The sequence below is a fragment of the Octopus sinensis genome, linkage group LG11, assembly GCF_006345805.1.
Source record: "Octopus sinensis linkage group LG11, ASM634580v1, whole genome shotgun sequence".
NCBI lineage: Eukaryota > Metazoa > Mollusca > Cephalopoda > Octopoda > Octopodidae > Octopus > Octopus sinensis.
In genome coordinates this window covers 12,532,680-12,556,382 of record NC_043007.1, presented here as the reverse complement: position 1 = coordinate 12,556,382, position 23,703 = coordinate 12,532,680, and the positions used below count along the sequence as shown (strand labels likewise).

Genomic DNA, 23,703 nt, shown 5'->3' with positions numbered 1-23,703 from the left:
ACAGCAACAACGACAACAACAACCTTTGCTTATATTGTTACTACTGGAAAAAACTTCTGTAAATTATTTTCTTCTTTTTCTAACTCCATGGAAAGGTCACATGGGGTTTATTAATATAAGCGTTCATTTAATCTACAGACCCAGGTATGGGTGTATTAGAGCCATTTAAATGATATTAAATGTATTTTCTATATGTCGGTTAGTCCACCCAAGTATTTTAGTCACTGTTGTTGTTGTTGTTGTTGCTGTTGTTTTTTTTTTATATATTTACTATTTCTCCCACCAAAAAAAGAAAAAAAAAATTGCTTTGCCTAGTGAAGAGTACAACAACAAAAACAACAACAGCAGCAACAACAACAACAGCAATGATGGTAGTTCAATCACCTGCAATTGATAATAAATCTCCTTTTAAATCAGACTAATCAGATAATCCACATTCTTTCGAAACTTGTATGGAAAACTAGTAAGTTGGATTAAGCTGTACATTGGTAGCCTGATACGATCAGAATGTTACCTCAGAGACATGTGGCGAAGCATTCACATGTTGCATTTAAATTAGGTTTTACAAGTAAGACAGAAACAACAATAGCTGGGGAGGGGGGTTAGGGTTAGCGGTGGGGGAGGAGAGCATAGTGGAAGGGAAGACCTTTTTTTTAATTTTTATTTCAGGAATAACCTTAAAATGTCGTTATTTCAGGCAAAAAATAATAAATAATAGAATAATACAAAAATTATGTATGAATCAAAAGCTGAATGAGAAATACCTGTGAGTGAAGTTAATTAAAAATAATTGTGATATCTATGAAGTCAATTTGTATTAGATTGTTTTCGTCCTGACTGCTGCTGCTGCTCCTCCTCCTCCTCCTCTTCCTCCTCCTCCACATCATCATCATCACACCACCACCACCAACATCATCATCATCATCACCACCACCACCATCATCATCATCATCATCACGATCATCATCACCATCATCATCACCATCATCATTGTCATCACCCCCCCACCAGCACCACCACCAACACCATCATCATTGTCATCACCATCATCACCATCGTCATAGTTATTCCCCTCCTCATCATTATCATGATTATCACTGCCGTTATCAACATCACTCCCACCAGCATCACCGCCACCGCCACTGCCACCACCACCACCACTACCACCGCCACCACCATCAACATCACTCACCCACACACCATGGTTCCCATCATCATCATCGCTGCCATCACCACCACCACCACCACCATCACTAGCACCGCCACTGCTACTACCATCACTACTGCTATTGTCCAAAGCTAAGTAAAGACCAAAACTGGATGCCCTGCATCTGGTAGTGGTGGTGCTTTTCATCCTTTCAGGTTCAAGCTTGCTTACCAACCACATGGTTCTGGGTTCAGTCCCACTGCGTGGCACCTTGGGCAAGTGTGACCACAATAAGCATGTTTAAAGTTACCACTTTGTGTTTTATATGTTCTTCATCTGGGTTTACTACCAAACAAGATAACAGCCTTCTGAACGGAGTCTCATTAGATGACACCACAACCTATAACATCTAAACCTTCAACTTTATAGTGTGTGCTGGGTGCTTTTAACATGCCACAGGCACAGGACTTTTACAGGCTGATCCTCTTCACCAACTGATGTGATATATATATACATATATATAGCGTAGGTGAGAAAGATATGCCATAACATACATCTGGAAGATCCTAGGAGGACTTGTACCAAACTTTGGCATCGAGAGTTACACAAATGCCAGAACTGGGCGCCACTGCATAGTGCCAAGGACTCCAAATTTGCCATCAAGATGTAGGACAAGATACTGTGATAGCCTGGGCTTCCGAGGCCCACAGCTCTTCAATATCCTCCCGAAGAACCTAAGAGACCTGCATGGGGTGGATGCAGATGTCTTTAAAATAAAACTGGATCTCTTCTTGTCAGGTGTCCCAGATGAACCAACTTCATGGCAGGAGGTGCAGATGAGGGCAGCTGCATCGAACTCTCTCATGCACCAAATGGCAATTGCTAAAAAGCATTCGTGAAGTAAAATCATGTAGCAACACAAAATGGCAGTGCCCCAGCATGGCCACAGCTTGTGAGCTGAAACTAGATTAAAAAAATAAATTTTTTAAAATATATATATCTCACCGTGATCACTGTGACTGACCAGGCTATCAGATGTTGCTACACATTGCTGGTCACAATGCGCTTGTTTTAGCCTTCAATGACGCCACCCCACTGGCTAAGCGAGCAGGCCAACAGAAGAAAGAGTGAGAGAAAGTTGTGGTGAAAGAGTACAGCAGGGATCGCCACCACCCCCTGCCAGAGCCTTGTGGAGCTTTAGATATTTTCGCTCCGGTGTATAGAAGTGTGTATGAGTGGATCGAGGAGTTTAAAAGTGGCTGAACAAACATGATACACAAAGAGGGAACAGAATGCCTATCAACCTTCACCAATGATGAGCAGATTCAGCAAGCTTATGAGATGGTAATGGTGAACTGGTCAGTTATCATCAATGAGGTAGCTCGTTCTCTGCAGATTAGTCATGGTTTTGCCTATTAAATCATCTGTGATGAGCTCAGCTTCCATAAAGTCTGTGTAAGATGGGTGCCAAGAGAGCTTACTGTAGAACACAACCACAAATGTCTTGAGGTCTGCCAACATTTACTTGGTCACTACAACAGTGAGGGTGAGGAATTTTTGAGCAGAATAGTCACTGTTGTTGTTGTTGTTGCTGTTGCTTTTTTTTATGACAGAGTATGGAGTGGAAACATTCTGGCTCGCCAGCAATGAAGGAATTTAAGGCTCAGTCTTCCGTGGAAAAGGTGATGCTAACCCTGTTTTGGGACTCAAAAGGGCCTATACTGGAAGACTACCTGGAAATGGGGTGTATGATCAACAGTGCAAGATTCAGTGCTTTGTGGGCCAGCAAACTGAAGCCAGCAATTTGTACCAAACGCTGAAGCCTATAGTCAAAGAAAGTTTTGTTGCTGCATGATAATGCACGCCCACACATGGCCACCCAGACTGTTGAAACCATTAACCAATTGGGTTTTGAGGTGCTAGAACAGCCTGTTTACGGCGCAGGTCTCGTCCCTTCCGACTATCATATCTTTGGACCACTTGAAAATGGTTTACGAGGTCTTTGATTTCCTACAGATGAAGATGTGAAGAAAGTGGGGCATAAATGGTTGCACAACCAACTGGAAACCTTCTTCTTGGAGGGAATATGCAAGGTTTTAGATCGCTGGACCAAGTGCATCGAAAAGGAAGGAGACTATGTACTTATTTATCCCCTGCTTTTGTGTAAATACATTGAAAAAATAGGAGTGTGTATAAGGTTTGATTCTCCCTCATACACACACACACACACACACACATGTATGTGTGTATATATGTACATACTCACATGTACCTATAACATGTATATGTGTGTATATGTATACTCATATGCATCACCATTATCATCATCATCATCATCATCGTTGCCACCCCCATATCATTATGGGTTGGTAGGGATCTCTGGGTCTTACAGAGTTTCTCTACTTGTGGGGGTCCTTTATTATCTCGTACACACACCAACAGAGGAAAATTGCCAACCTTTGTTCTCGTGTATTTCATTCTATATTTTTATGCGTGTGTGTGTGTGTGTGTGTGTGTGTGTGTATGTGTGGTGGAGTTGGTGGATGGAGAATGCTTATGTGTGCAGACAAGTGTGTTTGTATGTGTGTGTGTGGTGTGTGTGTGTGTTTAGTGTGCTTGTACACCCTAATTTTTTTTATTGTATAGTAGTATTACACTGCTTCAATCAAATAAATTATTAGTGTAAATAAATACATCTTTACTACTATAATTGTTGTTGTTGTTATTACCATCGTCATCACCACCATCATCATCATCTTCCTCATCATTACCATCGTCATCATCACCATCAACATCATCATTGTCTTCCTTTACTTTTCCAGGCTAACACTGACCGGGCTGAAGAACTTAACAGGGTTTTTTTTTTCCTTTTTGCAATTCCTTATATTAGTAGTAGTAGTGGTGGTGGTGGCGGTGGTGGCAGTAGTATTAGTAGTAGTAGTAGTGGTGGTCGTCGTCGTCGTAGTAGTTGTAGTAGTAGTAGTAGTAGTAGTAGTAGTAGTTGTAGTTGTTGTTGTCGTTAGTCTTTGTTGACCTTACACTGCTCCTTGGCTATCATTAACGGAAAGCCTTGTGATTAATTTTTCCACTCAGTTAGCATCATCCTTTTCTTATCACATGCCAACCCCAACACAATAATTGCCCTCAAATACACCAACCAGCCAGCCAACTGACTGACCGGGCCAACCAACCAACCAACCAACCAACCAACCAACCAGCCAACCAGCCAGTCAGCCAACCTTTCTCTTGTCATGGTTTGTCTAATCAAGAACAAGGGGAGAGAAAAAGAAGTCAAGAAAAAATATTACTTTCAAATTTTGGCACAAGGCCAGCAACGTCGGGTGAGTGGACCAGTCGATTAGATCAACTCCAGTGCACAGCTGGTACTTAATTTATTGATCCCAAAAGGATGAAAGGCAAAGTCGACCTCGGCAGAATTTGATCTCAGAACATAAAGACAGACGAAATACCACTAAGCATTTCACCTGGCATGCTAACATTTCTTATTTCTTTATTGTCCACAAGGGGCTAAACATAGAGGGGACAAATAAGGACAGACAAAGGGATTAAGTCGATTACATCGACCCCTGTGCGTAACTGGTACTTATTTAATCGACCCCGAAAGGATGAAAGGCAAAGTTGACTTCGGCAGAATTTGAACTCAGAACATAAGACAGACAAAATACCTATTTCTTTACTACCCACAAGGGGCTAAACACAGAAGGGACAAACAAGGACAGTCAAACATATTAAGTCGATTATATTGACCCCAGTGCGTAACTGGCACTTATTTAATTGATCCTGAAAGAATGAAAGGCAAAATTGACCTTGGCGGAATTTGAACTCAGGACATACCGCTAAGCATTTCATCCGGCGTGCTAATGATTCTGCCAGCTCGCTGCCTATGGTGAATATTATTATTTGTGGGGCAATGGTTTGTGCAGAGCCAGTCTCACTTTCCCATCTTTCAGACCTGTATCAGTCAGGTCAATAAGTGCTTTGAGTCCAGTAGTTATCACATGCAGGAACTGTATGGAGTTACCTTCTCTTAGATGAACAACGAAAGGGCTAAAGGGCTTCATCTGCCTGGGTCTGTCAGAGTGTCTGTGAGTGACCTTCTTCCGGTGACATGCTAATCACCCATAACTGGGACCTTGGCAGATGATACTAATCCAGGTCAGAGTTAACCTGGAAACAATAGTGGTTAATTTTACCTTGTAGAGTACAAGGTTAATTTTATATAAGGACATTGCTATGATTAATATTAATTAAAACTCCAAATCCAATTATTTCGCTCTCCCTCTCTCTCTTTTAAACTAAGATTAATTACATCAAGTCAACAAGTCAACTCCCTAATTAAATCTTACAGATTTACTAATTAAGAAATATTGACACAAACAATACCAACCCCAAAAGCCTTGGAAGCTGCTATGTACATGGTTGTCCAGTCTGTTACACACTGCACCTGAAAATATGTGATGGTCATGGTTGGAATGCCTTTTGACCATAGGTCTGGTTGATCATAGATTTGGTTGACCAAGGGACTGGTTAATCATAGCTCTGGCTGATCAAAAGTTTGGTTGATCATAGGTCTGGCTGCCATGGGTTAAACAACAATTTGTCTGTTCATTCAAGTGTAAATAATCTTCTTCTATCCGTAAGTACTTAATAGCTCTAGCTTGATTAAAAACAAAGAATCAACATGTGTCATGCTTGAATGAGACCTGTACCCCTGTGATGAGACATAAGTAGAAAAAACAAATCATTTTAAATCCGTTTTTTTTAATAATTTACGTATAATAGTCATCTGTTATATCAAAATCGAATTCAATGACTGGCATCCATGCTAGTACGGTGCCAAGAGCACCATCTGAGCATGATCGTTGCCAAAGCAGCCAACTGGCTCCGTGCCGGTGGCACGTAAAAGGCACCATTCAAACGTGATCGTTACCAGTGTCGCCTTACTGGCACCTGTGCCGGTGGCACGTGTAAAAAGATTCGAGTGAGGTCATTGCCAGTACCGCCTGACTGGCCCCCATGCCGGTGGCACGTAAAAAGCACCCACAACACTCTTGGAGTGGTTGGCATTAGGAAGGGCATCCAGCAGTAGAAACACTGCCAGATCAAGATTGGAGCCTGGTGCAGCCATCTGGTTCACCAGCCCTCAGTCAAAATCGTCCAACCCAAGCTAGCATGGAAAGCGGATGTTAAACGATGATGATGATGATCTATGTATCACACTTGATATATATACCATCAGTAGGCAAGACGCTGTGATTTTTGTCTAAGATAAAATCTTGTTAGCTGCTGATCCTGGGATGACTTTCATCAGATGATATTGTAGGGTTTTTTTACACAGCACATCTATAAGAGACTATATCTCAGGTGAAAACTGCTGTATCTTACCTGTCAGTGGTGTATATATGTTAAGTATACTATGTACATGATTAATTTAATCTAGTGCTGCTTCAATTGCATACACTGAGTTTTTATTCAGCCCAGCAGCTGTTTGCAATATCAGTGTGTGTATTATTCACTGTTTCCTACATATTGGAGGTGATAGATTTCATTTAGGCAAGTGACTGTGAATACACGTTATTGCCAAAGCTCAAGAATGCTGAAATGTGCTTGATAATCTTATTAGCTGTTGCCAGGATGATTATTTTTTACCTCTGATATACGAGGTGCATTGAAAACGTATCCAACTTTATTTTTTTCTGCCAAAACTGATGCTGTGTGGGCAAAATCCTTTGGGTGGCAGGGGACTGTGCATTTGTAAAAAATTTGTGCTGGTGGGGCACATAAGTCTTTGACTGTTGTACTTAGAGTACAGATGTGTAATGCAAGCTCATCAGATTTTCATTTTCTTGCAAGATGACCAAACACATCAAACAGAGACCATAAACCTATGTCCTGTCACAAGTGATGTTGGTCTTCATGATGTCTGGATCATGGTTTGCATTGTCCAGCATGTCCTGAGTGATTTCCATGTGAAGTTGGTTTGTTTACATCCTTATAATTTGAGTAATTTGGCAAAAGAGACTGGCAGAATAAGTGTAAGATGCTAAAAGAATAAGTACTGGGGCCAAATTCTTTGACTAAGCTCTTCAAGACTATGCTCCAGCATGGCCACAACTGAAACAAGAAAAAAAATAAAGATAAAAGATTTGCTTTAAATACTGGAATGTGTGGAATTCAACAGCAAAGATGGTAAAAGACTGGACAGGGTCCTAATCTTTGCATTTTGAAGTGGTCAGTGATGTAACTTACAGTGAAACTTTCTCCAGTGGTGCCCAAGTGAAATCACAATTGGGCCCTTATTTTCTTGTCCAAAAGACAGAGAAAGCTGACAAAAAATACTGGCTGTTTTCTTAAACCTAAAGTAATGGAAATGTCCAGCATCCTGGCTCCTCAATCCACCTCCTTTCTTCATCGGTTGGGTCAGGTTGCCATGCACAGAAATGACTGCCAGGCCACAATGCACAATGGCTATTTTAACAGAACTCTCTCTCTCTCGTTCACTCCCCCTCTTTCTCTCTGTCTCTCTCTCTCTCTTTCTCTCGCCCCCCTCTCCTCCCTCTTTTCCCTCCCCTCTCCTCCCACCCTCTCTCTTCTCCTCTCTCCCTCCCTCCATCACCCTCCTCCTCTCTCCCTTTTTACTTTCTCTCCCTCCCTCTCTCTTTCTATCTCTCCCTCTTTCTTTCTCTCTCTTTCTCCCTCCCTCCCACTTTTGCCTTCTCTCCCTCTCCCCAATGCACACATAGGCACACATCCGCACACACACACACACACACACACACACACACACACACTCACCTCACTGGATTGATGCATTCACCCACTTTCATATTTCATCCACTCGGACTGCAAGAAGATAATTCATTCTATGACTTGCTATTACACATTTCTCAAAAAGTATTTTCCAATTTGTTCAACTAATAACCAACACAAAAAACAAAAACAACAAAAAAAACCCCAAAAAAACCCACAAAGCTATCGATTAATGCTTTTAAAATTATCCATAATACCTTTTAACCAAACGATTTTAAAAAAAAGATAAAGAAGATATCGCATTCCTATAGATTATAATAGTTTAGATCAAGTTAATACCTCATAAGCCTAGGTCAAGGTTAATCCGGCTTTGTGGGGAAATAATCTTGATCCCTGAGAAGATTAGAGTATATATGTTTATAGAGAAGTCATCAATCCTACGCTTGAAATAGACTCCAGTCTAATGACTGCGGGTTCAATTTGAATACAAGGCAGGCAGACAGGCAGGTAATAATAATGTTTGTTAGGATTTCATCTTGACCAACAGGAATTTCTCTCTCTCACTCTCCCTCTCTCTTTTTCTCTCTCTCCCTCTTTCTTTCTCTCTCTCTCTCTCTCTCTCTCTCTCTCTTTCTCTCTCTCAGGAAATTCTTGAAATAAGAATGGGATTATTTTAGTCATTAATGTCACTGGAACCGTTTGTACTGCGAACAAAAGTATTTCACTCGGACATCATGCACACCTACATACATACATACATACACATACACACATGTATGCATGTGTGTGTATTTGTGTGTGTGTGCGTGTTTATGGCATCAGTTTGTGTGCGTGTGAGTATATATATATATATATCATGATGATGATGGATGATGATGATGATATATATGCTACTATGCTATTATGCTACTGTTGTTGGTACACACAGACACATGCAAACAAGTATACACACACACACACATACACACAAACAGATTTCTAAGTGGACGAATATGAGTGTGTATGTATACGCATATACATATGTGTGTGTGTTTACATATATACTTGTAAGTATATATGTCCATATATGTATACATGTATGTATGTAGGCGTGTATTTATGCATGTATGTATGCATGTATGCATCTATGTATTTTTGCATGTGTGTATTATATATATATATATTATATTAAAATGTTTGGATTTATTCCCTAATATTTTATTATATATATATATATACACACATACACACATACACTCACACACACACATATATATATACATACACACACACACATATATATATATACACACACATACATATACATACATACAAACATCATCATTATCATCATCATCGTTTAACGTCCGCTTTCCATGCTGGCATGGGTTGGACGAATTGACGGAGGACTGGTGAACCAGATGGCTGCACCAGGCTCCAATCTTGATCTGGCAGAATTTCTACAGCTGGATGCCCTTCCTAACGCCAACCACTCCAAGAGTGTAGTGGGTGCATTTACATGCCACCGGCACGTGGGCCAGTCAGGCAGTACTGGCAACCGCCACGCTCAAATGGTGTTTTTTACGTCCCACCTGCACAGGAACTAGTCCAGCAGCACTGGCAATGACTTCGCCTGAATGTTTTTTCACATGCCACCGGCATAAGTTCCAGTAAAGTAAAAGTGGTAATGATCACCCTCGAATTGTGCTTTTTACGTGCCACCAGCACAGAAGCCAGTTAGCTGCTCTGGCAACGATCACGCTCGGTTGGTGCTCTTAGCGCTCCACTAGCATGGATGCCAGTCATTGAATTTGACTTCGATTTCACTTGCCTCAACAGGTCTTCACAAGCAGAGTTTAGTGTCCAATGAAGGAAAGGTATGCATAAGTGGGCTCGTTACACCCCTGGCATAGGCCACAAAGTTATGGTCTCATTTGGCTTGCCAAATGAGACCATAACCTCGAGGGATTTGAGTATATGAAAGATGTAGTATACGTGAGAGCAATTACAGTTTTTTTACCCTCACCAAGTAACTGCATGCTTTGTTGGAGTGTTACATAATCAGTTGATATCTTCATTGACCCCTGATGGCTGAAATTTTTAGGACCCACTGCCAATGGGTCATTCATTGCAGCAGAGGTAGGGGCTTCACATTTGTGACAATGAAATACTGTTACTTGCATAGTTCCAGGATCACAGAAGGTATAGAATGGGTAGGAGCAGTTTTTTTTTTTTTTTGCATTAAAAACATGTTTGAAACAGCTGTGGTGAAACACAACCCATCTAGTTCTATATTTAAGAGATGAGGAATTATGTACATTATTTACATAATTTACACTTGACGGATATTTGTCCTCATCTTGTTTGTTGTTAACACAACATTTTGGCTGATATACCCTCCAGCCTTCATCATGTGTCTTGGGAAATTTCGAACCTGGGTTCTCATTTCAAGATTCCAAGTTCGATTCCAGGCAGTGACCTGAATGCCGAGACCCCCTTCGGTCATGACTGACCATGGGATTGCACCTAAAAAGTTACCTCGCGGGCGGAGGATCACGGTTTCGATTCCCGGACTAGGCATTGTGTGTGTTTATTGAGCAAAAACACCTAAAAGCTCCACGAGGCTCCGGCAGAGGGTGGTGGCGAACACTGTTGTACTCTTTCACCCCAACTTTCTCTCACTGTCTCTTCCTGTTTCTTGAGTAACGCTGCGATGGACTGGCATCCCGTCCAGCTGGGGGGGGGGACACATACGCCACAGAAACCGGGAAACCGGGCCCATGAGCTTGGCTACGCTTGAAAAGGGCGACGTTTATCGTTTAATGTAAATGATGCACAATCCATCTGTTTTTTATTGTTTATCTCTCACCTAACTTGAAACTTGCAATTCATTCAGATCTAGAATCTATAGACAGTGGAGCAATAGGTGCAGTGAGTGTGCCCACATGTGACCTTGATGACTCATGTATTCAATCAACCATTTGTGAATGAATGCATAACTGGAGTTCAAATCCACATTTACTTTAGCAAGTAAGCATTTGTTGTTATATGATGATGATGATGATGATATATAATTGTTAAAGAGGTCAACAAATGTTAAGGCAAGGCAAACATCTCAAGTAATATTCATTATTATAATTGGAAAAAATTCAAAGTCTTACAGCTGTTTCTGGGGTATCCCAGAGCATGGGATATTCCATCATTGGAGACAAATAGGGAAAATGAGGTTATAGATTAATGAAGTGATGACATAGAGGACAGGAGTAAAGGAATAAGGACATGAAGAAAGAGAAGAAAAAAGAAGCATAAAAAGCATAAAAGTTCACATTTCAACTTTCTGACCTTGTAGAAATAAGTCCATAAGTCCTAGGTGCAATCCTGGGTAAATCCATGTACCTAATTGTTTAGAACACCTGTGAACTAAACCCCCATATTTTGTATGTATGTATATATATATAATTAATATATATATATATATATAATGGGAAAGTTTATGAAAATAAACAAAAGACGAAGACAGGTGATGTACAAAACAAACAGATGTATTAGTATAGCACTCAGGAATAGAAAAAGTCTTTTACGTTTCGAGCCTACGCTCTTCTACAGAAAGGTACACAGAAAAAAAACAAGGAGAGAAACAAGGAGTGAAAGAAAATATGTGTAGTGGCTAACGATCTATCATACATATATATATATATATATAAGGATATATACAGATATATATTTATGAAGATAATTGAAAGCGCTCACACTCACCCACACTGGAAACTTATTCCAAAAAGGTTAGTGACATTCTGATACAGAATTTACAACTTCTTTTTAAAAAATAAGTTTTTGAAAAGGATCTTTTTTATACTTAGTAAAACTGCATCAAGCAATTTTCACAAAGACTTTTAACACACACACACACACATATTTATATCGCTATCACCAACCTGGACGCTTTTACTATTTAAGTACTTGATTCTCTTGAATCTTGTAGCTTTATTATTGCATAGCGAATCTGTACACCCCTGTGATTGGTTAAGTGAACTATACTAGTTAGTATAAATGAGCATGCACGGAATAGTCTGAGAAGTGTGTCAGTCATAGTGTAGAGGTCGTAGGAATTAGTAAATAGAGATATCGTGGAGTGCTTATTGAAGATATACAGTTGGAGAGTAATAAGTAAACACCAGGAATATTTGATATATTATAACAGTTCAGATATAACTGTGATGATGAGAAGTCATATGTCATATCATTTATATAAGTGTGTGTGTGTATATATATATATATATATATATATATATAAATTATAAATGGAAACCAAAATAATAAATTGAACAAATAAATAATTTAATCATTAAATGAGAAATTCAATTCAGCTTAATTACTTCATACAAACAAATGACACATCTAGTAAATTACAGCTGTTTTAACACCATTAATAAAAACAAGTTTTTCAAGAATAATAAAATACTGTTTTAATATAATGAGGTTTCATCAGATAAACATATCTTCTTAAATATATTACGATATATATATATATATATCAATGGAACAAAAATGCAATAGAGGACAGATAGACGGCACAAAGGTGGACAAGAGAAGCAACAATTAGGACAGGCAAAGAAGATGGGTCATTCAAGTACCAGAAGTCACAACCATTTCGGACAGTTACACTTGAGATGGTTCAATCTGGTTGTCCCCCAAAAAGTCTAAGCGTCTAAGCTAAGAGCATTAGACCCCTTTGTAAGAAAGCTAGCGAATGTGTACAGCAAAAAAGAAAAAACAAACAAATAAACAAAAAAAACGGAGAATATGGTACTGAATTATGCATACAAACAACAAGAAATAACAATAGTCGTCTTTCAACTGAGAACGATTCAAATTGAGCTGGCATGTATGGAGTAAAAGCCTAAAGGCTGGAGCATGGGAGATGGACACAATACATGTTGATGGCTGGCAGCCAGGCCAAGAAAGAAAGATCATGGCTGGCTGGACACTGGTTGCATGGAAAGAGAAGAAATGTGTAGGGGGCAGCGGGATTGAAGGATTAGAAAAAAAAAAACAAATCAGAGACAAAGGGAAGGGTGCATGGGAGATAAACGAGTGGGAAATTAGTGGGAGTTAAAGAAAGAGAGGGCCAAGAAATGTGAGAGAGAGGGAGCAAGAGATAAGAAGAAAAACGAGAGGGGGAATAAAAGATAGAGTAAGAGTCGTATACCATATTTGATGGCATAAAGGATACATAGGTATATTTGATGCGCTCTAATTTCAGCATTGCATTTTCAGGAGGGGGAAAAAAAAACATTTTAAAGCATTAAAGCTTATAGGTGACCCAACTTCACAATTAGCACCCAAGATGATTTGCTTAGACATTTTTTTATCTGACAAAAAAAAGGGTTTGTCTTATAAGTAACCAAATGTGATATATATCAATGCAAACACACAAATATTAATCTCTCTATATATAAAGCTGAAGTTGTCTGTGTGTGGCAGGTTTGGTAGCCTTCAACTAACACTATCTCCTCCGAGACCCTGCGGCGCAAGTTGACCAAAATTGAGAGTATGATAGAAGGCTTGTTCTTCATTCCGTAGAAGAAAAAATTCAAATCAGACCATGTTAACACCAAAAATTATTTACATAAAAAAGGTGGGGTTTTTTCTATGAAAATCCCTATTTTTTACGATTTTTTGACTGCTGTGTCGCCATTTTTCGGTGTATTTCAACCAGAAAAATATTCACTTAAAGAGAATAACAAACTACATAATGCAAAATTTTTACTTTTCAAAAATTCAAATTTTAAAGGGTCGAAAAGAAAACAAACCCGAGCAATCCCGGGCGATACTGCTAGTTTTACCATATTGGTAGGATCATTTTACCAATACAATAAAATAACCCACACATAGTGATTGTAATTCGCTGGTGGCTGGCTAGTTTGCTAATCAGTTTATCCGGAATTTTTCATCACAAGTGATGATAATGATGATGGTGATGGATGAAGATAATGAGGAGGATATATCTGCAGCTGCAAGTGACGATGATGATAATAATGATGATGGTGATGTTAGCCACACCTATCTTATCTCCAGTTATGGTGATGATGATGGTGCTGGTGGTGATGTGGACGGTGGTGATGAGGATGGTGATGATGCAGATGAGGATGAAGAGAATGTCTCTACATCTGTCTCGCTAGACAGAAAAATACGAGTATACAAGTGCAATAGTACATTTAACGATAATGTGAATTGAAATTGTTATTATGATGAAAACACTGATGGAAATAATGCTGCTGATGATGATGATGATGATGATGAGGAGGAGGAGGAGAAGGAGGCAATGACGATAATAATGATGATGGTGGTGTTGGTGGCAAAGGTGGTGTTGGTATTGATGGTGGTGGTGTGGACGTTAGCAGCAGCAGCTGCAGTTGTGGTGGTGGCTGTGGTGGTGGTGGTTGTGGTGGTGGTGGTTGTGGTGGTGGTGGTGGTGGTTGTGGTGGTGGTGGCTGTGGTAGTGGTGGTGATGGCAGCTGTGGTGGTGATGATTGTGGTGGTGGTGGCTGTGGCGGTGGTGGTGGTGTTTGTGATGGTGATGGTTGTCGTGGTAGTAGTTGTGGCGGTGGTGGTGATGTTGGTGGTGTTTTCTTGTGGGTAGTGATGTTTGTGGTGGTGTTGGTGATAGTAGTGTTGGTGGTGACAGTGGAGTGGGAATGATGGCAGCAGCAGCAGCAGTGGCGGCTGTGGTGGTGGTGGTGATGGTATTGGTGGTGGTGGTGGTAGTGGTGGTAGAGACAGTGGTGGAGCTGATGACAGCTACACAGATGGTAAAAATAATGATGATAATGGCAATAGCGTGGAGGCGCAATGGTCCAGTGGTTAGGGCAGTGGACTTGTGGTAGGAGGATCACAGTTTCGATTCTCAGACCGGGCGTTGTGTGTGTTTATTGAGCGAAAACACCTAAAAGCTCTACGAGGCTCCAGCAGGGGGTGCTGGCGACCCCTGTTGTACACTTTCACCCCAACTTTCTCTCACTGTCTCTTCCTATTTCTTGAGTAATGCTGCGATGGACTGGCGTCTCGTCAAGCTGGGGGGAACACATACGCCACAGAGACCGGGAAACTGGGCCCATGAGCCTGGCTTGGCTCGAAAAGGGTGCATAAATAAATAATAATGGCAATAGTAACAAAACTATCCCTGTTTGTGATGGTGATTACGATGATGACAGCAATGATGACAACAATGGCAATGATAATAATGGTGACGCTTGTCAGGATTTCTTGAGCCAAATGCTAGTAGGACAGGAAGCAGATTCCCAGAAAGCCATGGTCTTTATCATTTCTTTATGGTTTTATCATGTGAGGGCGCGTGGCTTAGTGGTTAGGGCATTCGGCTCATGATCGTAAGGTTGTGAGTTCGATTCCCGGCGACGTGTTGTGTCCTTGAGCAAGACACTTTATTTCACGTTGCTCCAGTCCACTCAGCTGGCAAAAATGAGTTGTACTTGTATTTCAAAGGGTCAGCCTTGTCACTCTCTGTGTCACGCTGATTATCCCCGAGAATTACGTTAAGGGTACACGTGTCTGTGGAATACTCAGCCATTTGCACGTTAATTTCACGAGCAAGCTGTTCCGTTGATCGTATCAGCTGGGACCCTCGTCGTCGTAACCGGCGGAGTCTTTTTTTTTTTTAATGGTTTTATCAGAGGAAGACAGAAATCTCACAGAATAAAGGCGGTGAGCTGGCAGAAACGTTAGCAAGCTGGGCAGTACTTGCTGGGATTGAACCTGAAACCACATAGGTATGAAGCAAACGTCTTAATCTTGCAGTAATGCCTGTATCCGTGTGTGTATATGTGTGCATGTGTTCGTGTGTATGTGTATGTGTGTGTGTGTGGCGGGGTATGCACGTGTGTGTGTGTGTGTGTATTTCTATTGTTCAAATAAATCCCGTTTTGCAGAGAATCAGATTAAAAAGTTAAAATAAAATATAAAAAAAAAAATAAACGTAATGGAAACAATAACAAAAAAAAAAGGTAAAGAGAGATAGTTAGAGGTAGAATGAAAATAGTGGGAGTAGGAGTGAGATAGAGAGGGGGAGATGGAAAGATATATATATATAGAGAGAGAGGAGAAGGGAGAGGGGTGAAGAGGAAGAGACTGACAGAAAAGAAATCGGATGGACAAATAGATGGACAGACAGGTAAGTGGATAAAGAGGGATTAACGAGCAGGTAAATTGGCAGAGACAAGACCCAAAAAAAGAAATAAAAAGAAAAAATAAAGGAATAAAAATGAAAGCATTATATGAAATAAAGAGAGAGAGAGGGAGGGAGGGAGAGAGGGGGAGAGAGAGACAGAGAAAGAGAGACAGAGAAAGAGGGACAGAGAGAGATAGAGTGAGAGAGAGAGAGGAAGAGGGAGGGAGGGAGAGAGAGAGGGGGAGAGAGAGGAAGACAGAGAGAGAGGGACAGAGAGTGATAGAGAAAGAGAAAGAGGGAGAGAGAAAGAGAGACACAGAGAGAAAGAGAGGGAAAGAGAGAAAGAGAGGGACAGAGAGAGAAAGAGAGGGACAGAGAGAGAAAGAGAGGGACAGAGAGAGAGAGAGACAGACAGACAGACTGACAGACAGACAGGCAGACAGAGATGGCCAGACAGACAGAAACTGGATTTAAAATAAGATTGGGAATTTGACGAAACGTGGCAATTGAATTTATCTGACAATCCAGAAATTGTTGCTTTGCCAACACAGAAGCCAATGTGGGAGTCATTATGCTGTCACTCGATCCAGCTAGAAATAGCAGCCAAATCTCAAATCACACCCTAGTTTCTTAGAAAAGAAAGTCTACAGTGGCTACTGTTGACCAAAATAAAAAAAGAAAGATGGGATGGTTATAATAATAATAATAATAATAATTGTGTACAGTGCTCAGGTGCACTACAACTCATCTAAAGTGTATATATAATCAGGTGTAGTTTTGGCGGATTTCGGAAAGCATGAGGGCCTTAAAGGATGCAGTGTCATGGCAGTCAACAACTGACGCAGGCAGTTTGTTCCATGCTTCAGCAACTCTGAGCGTGAAAAAATGTTTCCGAAAGTCATGGGAGCTGTGTTGTTTTCTGACTTTGTAGGCATGTCCGCGTGTGTTGGACACATGGAGATCAAAAAGGTGTTCAGTGTTGTTGTTGGTGAGGTGAGGTGATAACTAAAACTAGAACAATTGAAATATCATTGATCTGATTGATTGGATTGGCTAGTGTTGAGGGATATCCTGCAAGACAAATGGGAAAATCTCTGTGTGGTTGCTTGGCATGCTAGAAATAGTAGTCAAATCTCATTCTTAAATCATATTCTGCTGTGTTAAAAATGGAAAGAGCATATTGAATAACTGAGTCCGAGATAATTATAAAAAGATGAGATGGTCTTGGCTGGAATGTCTGTGATCATATATTCATTCTTTGTTAACTTGGAACTAAGAACTTAGCTAGCTCCTTTAAGGAAATATTGACAGCCACATCAGTCATATTACCAAACATAGAAATCTAATGCCTTGGATTTACAAAAACTGAATTAAAAATAGATAATGTATGATATATATAATATAATGAAATTATTGTATACAGTGCTCAGGTGCACCACAACTTGTCAAAAGTGTGTGTAAAGCATATGCAGTAATGTACAAATGTCTGGAAAGTGATCATTGTATGAGTCAGATACATGCTTGCGTGTTTATGGAGGGGAGAAAATCAGGTGTAGTGTTGGCGAATCTCAGGAAGCATGGAAGTTTTGAAGGATGCAGTGCTCCGACAACTAACAACTAATGACAGCAGTTTGTTCCATGCTTCAGCAACTCTTAGCATGAAAAAATGTTTCCGAAAGTCATGGGAGCTGTTGTCAAAACCAGCCAGCAGAATGGTAGAATGGTCAAATCTACTGGTATATATAGCTGGTAGAATGGTAGACTGGTTAAAACTATTGGTAAAATTTAGTTGAAAGAATGTTATAATAGTCAAAAGCTCTGCTAGATTTAGCTGATAGAATGATAGAGTTGTCAAAGTTATAGATAGATATAGATGGCAGGCTGCTAAAACTCTTAAAACCACTGATGAATAACTGGTAGAATTGTAGAATGGGCAAAATCACTGGTAGACGGTAGAATGATAAAAACATATTGATCAAAAGTACTGGTAGACTGGTCAGAACTCATCATCATCATTGTTCGACCGTGGTCGAAACAATGGAATTTACTGTATTACACCAGACCTCACAGTCCATCATAGCATTAAGGAGGTCCTGTTGCTGGATGCCTGTATCCCTGGAGATTACATCAGAGTAGGAGAGTGTGCGCCCTCTGGTATCGCGAGCAGATGACTTCCAGAGGAGAAGAGTAGAAATTACCTCTTTTTCAGCTCTGCAACAATGTCCAGCAAACTGGACTCTTCTACCTTTCACAAGAGATGATACAGGTGGTAATTTCCCATATATTTGTACTTTGGTTGGATGACGCCTCCACGAGAGATTTTGAGCTCTCATAAGGAGGTCAGAACTACTCATAGATAGCTGGCAGAATGTAGAATTGTCAAAACCATGAGTAGATAATTGATAGAATAATGTAATAGTCAAAATCATTAAGAGCTGGTAAGGTGGTAGAATTGTAAAAATCCCTGCTTGATAGTTGAAAGGATGGTAAATGCTTAAAACCACTGGTAAATAATTGGGGCACATCATCATCATCATCATCATTGTTTAACGTCCGTTTTCTGTGCTAGCAGGGGTTGGACGGTTCGACCGGGGTCTGGGAAGCCAGGAGGCTGCACCAGGCTCCAGTCTGATCTGGCAGTGTTTCTACAGCTGGATGCCCTTCCTAACGAGAACCACTCTGTGAGTGTTGTGGGTGCTTTTTACCTGCCACCGACACAGGGGCCAGTGGAGGCTGGCAAATGGCCACGATCGGTTGGTGCTTTTTACGTGTTACCGACACGGACGCCAGTCAGGAATGTCTATATATATACATATATATATATATGTCATCATCATCATCATCGTTTAACGTCCGTTTTCCATGCTAGCATGAGTTGGATGGTTCGACCGGGGTCTGCACCAGGCTCCAGTCTGATCTGGCAGTGTTTCTACAGCTGGATGCCCTTCCTAACGATAACCACTCTGTGAGTGTAATGGGTGCTTTTTATGTGCCTCCAGCACAGGTGCCAGGGGAGGCTGGCAGCGGCCACGATCGTTTGGTGCTTTTTATGTGCCACCGGCACAGAAGCACAGAAGCACCACCTTGAAAAAATATTTTTAATAGACTGAATTGGCCCCAGTATTTCATTCTTTTGCTAAGCCTGGTACTTATTCTATCAGTCTCTTTTGCTGAACTGCTAAGTTATGGGGACATAAACACACCAACACCACTTGCCAAGCAGTGGTGGAGGACAAAACAGAGACAAAGACACACACACAGAGATTTGAACCATTAACCCCTACACATTATTTTTCTCTCTCCATTTTTTCCCTTCTCGTTCCATTTGACCCCTGCACTTATTTTTAAGCCTGAGACTTATTCAACTGATTTCCTTTGCAAAACCGCTACATTACATGGATGTAAACAAACCAATACCAGTTGTCAACTGATAAAGGAGGGACAAACACACACACACACACACACACACACACACACACACACACACACACACACACACACACACACACACACACACACACAGATATGATGGGCTTCCAGTTTCCATCTACCAAATTCATTCACAGAGTACCGGTTGGCCTGGGGCTATAATAAAAGACTCTTGCCCAAGATATTAGCCCTAGGTCAGTCGTGATTGAGTGGACTTATGATCAAAGTGACCACAGACATTCCACCTATGACCATCTTGTTTTAATTTTCCATATGTTACATATTTAGGACTACACTTTGCTGTTAAGACAATGTGTGTGTGTGTATGTATGTGTGTATGTGCATGTGCATGTATGTGCATGTGTGTGTGTGTGTGTGTGTGTGTGTGTGTGTGTGTCTGTGTGTTTGTCTGTGTGTCTGTCTGTGTATTTTTGCGCTTGTGTGTCTGTGTCTGTATATGTGGAGCGGGACGATTTGAGTTAGATATGCCTGCTATTTCCAGCAAATCGAGCAACCACGTAGAAGCTTTCTCATATGGCTACTGCAAAATATGGGAAAGAAGGAAGAAGCATCAAATGCTGAGACTGTACTGTTGCCATGGAAACCATACAAATGCATCTAATATTAAAATGCATATCTGTGTCAAGAACTGCATTGTTATTATACTCGCAGTAAAAGAAACCGTCCACTTGCATTATAATGTGCAGACACCCACTTGCACATTTGTGTGCAGCCACCCACTTGCTCTTATTGTGTGCAGCCACCCACTTGCACTTTTCATGTGCAGCTGCCCACTCTGATGCATGTTAGGTGTTCTATTTGAAGGACAATTGTCCAAAGTGTGCTGGTATTGTATTGTACTTTGGAATCTATGGAATGGTTAAAGCAACACACTTTGGCATTGCTTTGCTTAATATCTTATGTGTGTGTGTGTGTATGAGTGTGTGTGTGTGTGTGAGTGTGTATGTGTGTGTGTATATATGTACACAAACACACACATGCATATATATATATATATACATACACACACATACTCACATATATGCATATAAATATAAATATGCACACATATATGTATTACACACACACACACACACACACACATATATATATATACACATATATATTAGAAAATTCAATGAATGAGAAGAATAATACATCTACAAATTTTTTTATTGTTACAGTCATTTATGCAGTATATTTAATTTAAACCTCTGTTGTCCAACATATGTCCAACATATGTAGGAGAAACATTTGGCTAAGAGTAAACCCCTATTGCTGGCATTTATTGACTTGGAGAAGATGTTTGACAGAGTATTATGTTCACTGATCTTGTGGCCACAAAGGAAACTTGGTGCAGTTGACCAGTTTGTGAGTGCTGCACAAGTGACGTATAAAGACAGCAGGTAAAGTGAGTGGTAAGTAGAGTACAGGTCAACAATAATTTTAGTAACAAATTTAGCTTGTGGGTAGGAATCCCTCAAAGTTCAGTCCTCAGTCTCCTTCTGGTCATAACAATCCTACAGGTCAATATAGAGGAGAGAAAGACTACCTGTCCATGGGAGCTTACTATATATATTTCTTTATTGCCCACAAGGGGCTAAACATAGAGGGGACAAACAAGGCCAGACAAAGGGATTAAGTCGATTACATCGACCCCCAGTGCATAACTGGATACTTTATTTATCAACCCTGAAAGGATGAAAGGCAAAGTCGACCTTGGCGGAATTTGAACTCAGAACGTAACGGCAGACGAAATACCTATTTCTTTACTACCCACAAAGGACTAAACACAGAGAGGACAAACAAGGACAGACAAACAGATTAAATCGATTACATCGATCCCCAGTGTGTAACTGGCACTTAATTTACCGACCCCGAAAGGATGAAAGGCAAAGTTGAAATTTGAACTCGGAACGTAGCAGCAGACGAAATACCGCTGAGCATTTCGCCCGGTGTGCTAATGTTTCTGCAAGCTCGCTGCCTTCATGGGAACTTACTATATACTGATAATCATGTTCTCATAGCTGAATCTATAGTAGAATTAGAGAGGAAATTCCTGACAGGGAAGCTGAATCTAGAATCAAGAGATTTTTAACTCTTTGGTGTTCAGATTATCTTGTTAAATGTATTGTGTTGGGGCATAATTATTGCGGATTTTTTTCAACAAATTTTATTCAACAAAAACAATAACAATATTGAACAATAATAAGTCTCTGAGCGAGGTGTGATTGTCACACGCTGATGATGAGTCAATACCCAGAAACTCGAGTCCATGTGTATCATAGGTTGAAGATGGGAAGGATGGCTTCCCTTTGCAAATACTGATAGGGCACAGAAAGTGTGTCAATAGCCAGCTGGAGGAGGTGTCTTCCTGGGGCTACAAGCTACAGTTGCATCCATCTTTAGGGGTTAGCCACATTTAAGTGGCAAATATACTTCACAATATTTAACAAAACATCTTTAAATGACAGTCTTACCGTCTGCGAAGCAAATGGGAAGCAGTAATTGAAGTAGATGGTGAATATGCTCTGGAATAATCACTTAAAGATGTTTTTGTTACATGTTGTTATTGTTTTTGTTGAATGAAATTTGTTGAAAAAAAAGCCGCAATAATTATGCACCAACCCAATCATGCATTTTTACTCAAAATATTTTGGATTAACCATGCATTATCTTATGGATTTGAGGTTTTGATAATGTGATTGATTATCTTTAAAATGTTAGTGTAGGCTAGGTGTGAGGGGTTAGATATGGCCAATTTGAATGTAAAACTGGCCAGATGTGGCCAGTTTAATTGCTAATGGGTTAACCCTTTCATTACCAACCTGGCTGAAACCGACTGGCTCTGAGTATAAATGTCTTGTTTTCATAAGTTCTGAATTAAAATCTTCCACCAAACCTTAGTCACAATTTATGTTCCTAACACTAGCTTCATGATAACTAAGTTATTTTCCTAAATTCTTTGTTATATTTTAAAATTAATTGAAAGAAACACAGAGCATCTCAACAGAAATATGGTAACAAAAGGGTTAAAATATATAATAGAGAAACAATTCTCAGCCTGCCTGAAGCCGCTTCTGGCTCTGTAGTACAAATGTCTTGTTTTTAAAAGTTCTTCCACCAAACCTTTGTCACAATTTATGTTCCTAAAACTAGCTTAATGATAACTAAGTTATTTTACTAAATTCTTTGTTATATTTAAAATAATTGGAAGAAATACAGAGCACCTGAAAATAAATACAGTTACGAAAGGGTTAAGGTAAGAGTTTGTCTTCTGATGTTCTAAAATTTTCGTTTATTTTTTGTGGGTCAGTGTTTCAGCCATTTACATATTTCTTTACTAGGTCACTATTTCATGGCTTTATTGTGTTGCCCTACTGAATGCTAAATCAGTGATAGTGATGTGTATCAATGCACATGTTCACAATAGAATTAACATAAAAATAGGCTGGCATGGTGGTGTAATTAACATGTTTGCTTCTACAACATGTGATTTGGGATCAGAGTGTAAGTGTGTGGTGGGGTTGGAGGAGGTGGTGGTGGTGGTGGTGGGGTGCTGAGCACCACTTTTTTGTACCTTGGGTACAAAATCTTCTATTGTATCCCTTGGACAATGTGGTCTTATGAGTCAATTTGGTAGACAGAAATTGTATATAAAATCCATTGTGCTCGTATGTGCACACACAGACCCCCACACACATGCGTGCATGCATGCATGTACATACATGTATATATACTCATTCGTTTATTCTTTTACTAGCAGCATAGCCCGGCGTTGCCCGGGTATGTAAGAGCCCCTAGTAGGCAACGACTAATCCCAATGTAGTCCTTTCCCTCTAGGGAACGAAGGCGCATGTGTAGGTTGCAATGTCTTCTCTTCACTCGAATACTTCTGTGTATACGATGTTCCTAGCTGTCCCTTTGGGCGAAAACATGAAAACATCATTGCGCCTCCCAACGCGTGAACAGCCCACGTAGAGTTGACCGTGGGCGAAGCACTGTTCGCCCAACTGTAACCCAGCGACTTGTAGCGTTTGGCCTTGGGATTTATTGATGGACATTGCGAAGCAGGGTTTAACAGGAAACTGAGAACGCCTGAAGTGGATTGGTAGGTCAGCGCCCGACGGTTGAAGGTGCATGCATGGAATGAAGACGTCCTCTCCCTTCCCACAACCGGTAAGTATTGTGG

The 23,703-nt window shown here is 40.4% G+C and overlaps 1 protein-coding gene across 2 annotated transcripts in view; it reads right to left on the bottom strand.

Moving 5' to 3' along the window:
- Nucleotides 1-23,703, bottom strand: part of LOC115217499 (protein kinase C and casein kinase substrate in neurons protein 1) — a 241,944-nt gene that overhangs the window by 213,679 nt on the left and 4,562 nt on the right. The gene's annotated exons all lie outside the window — the stretch shown is intronic.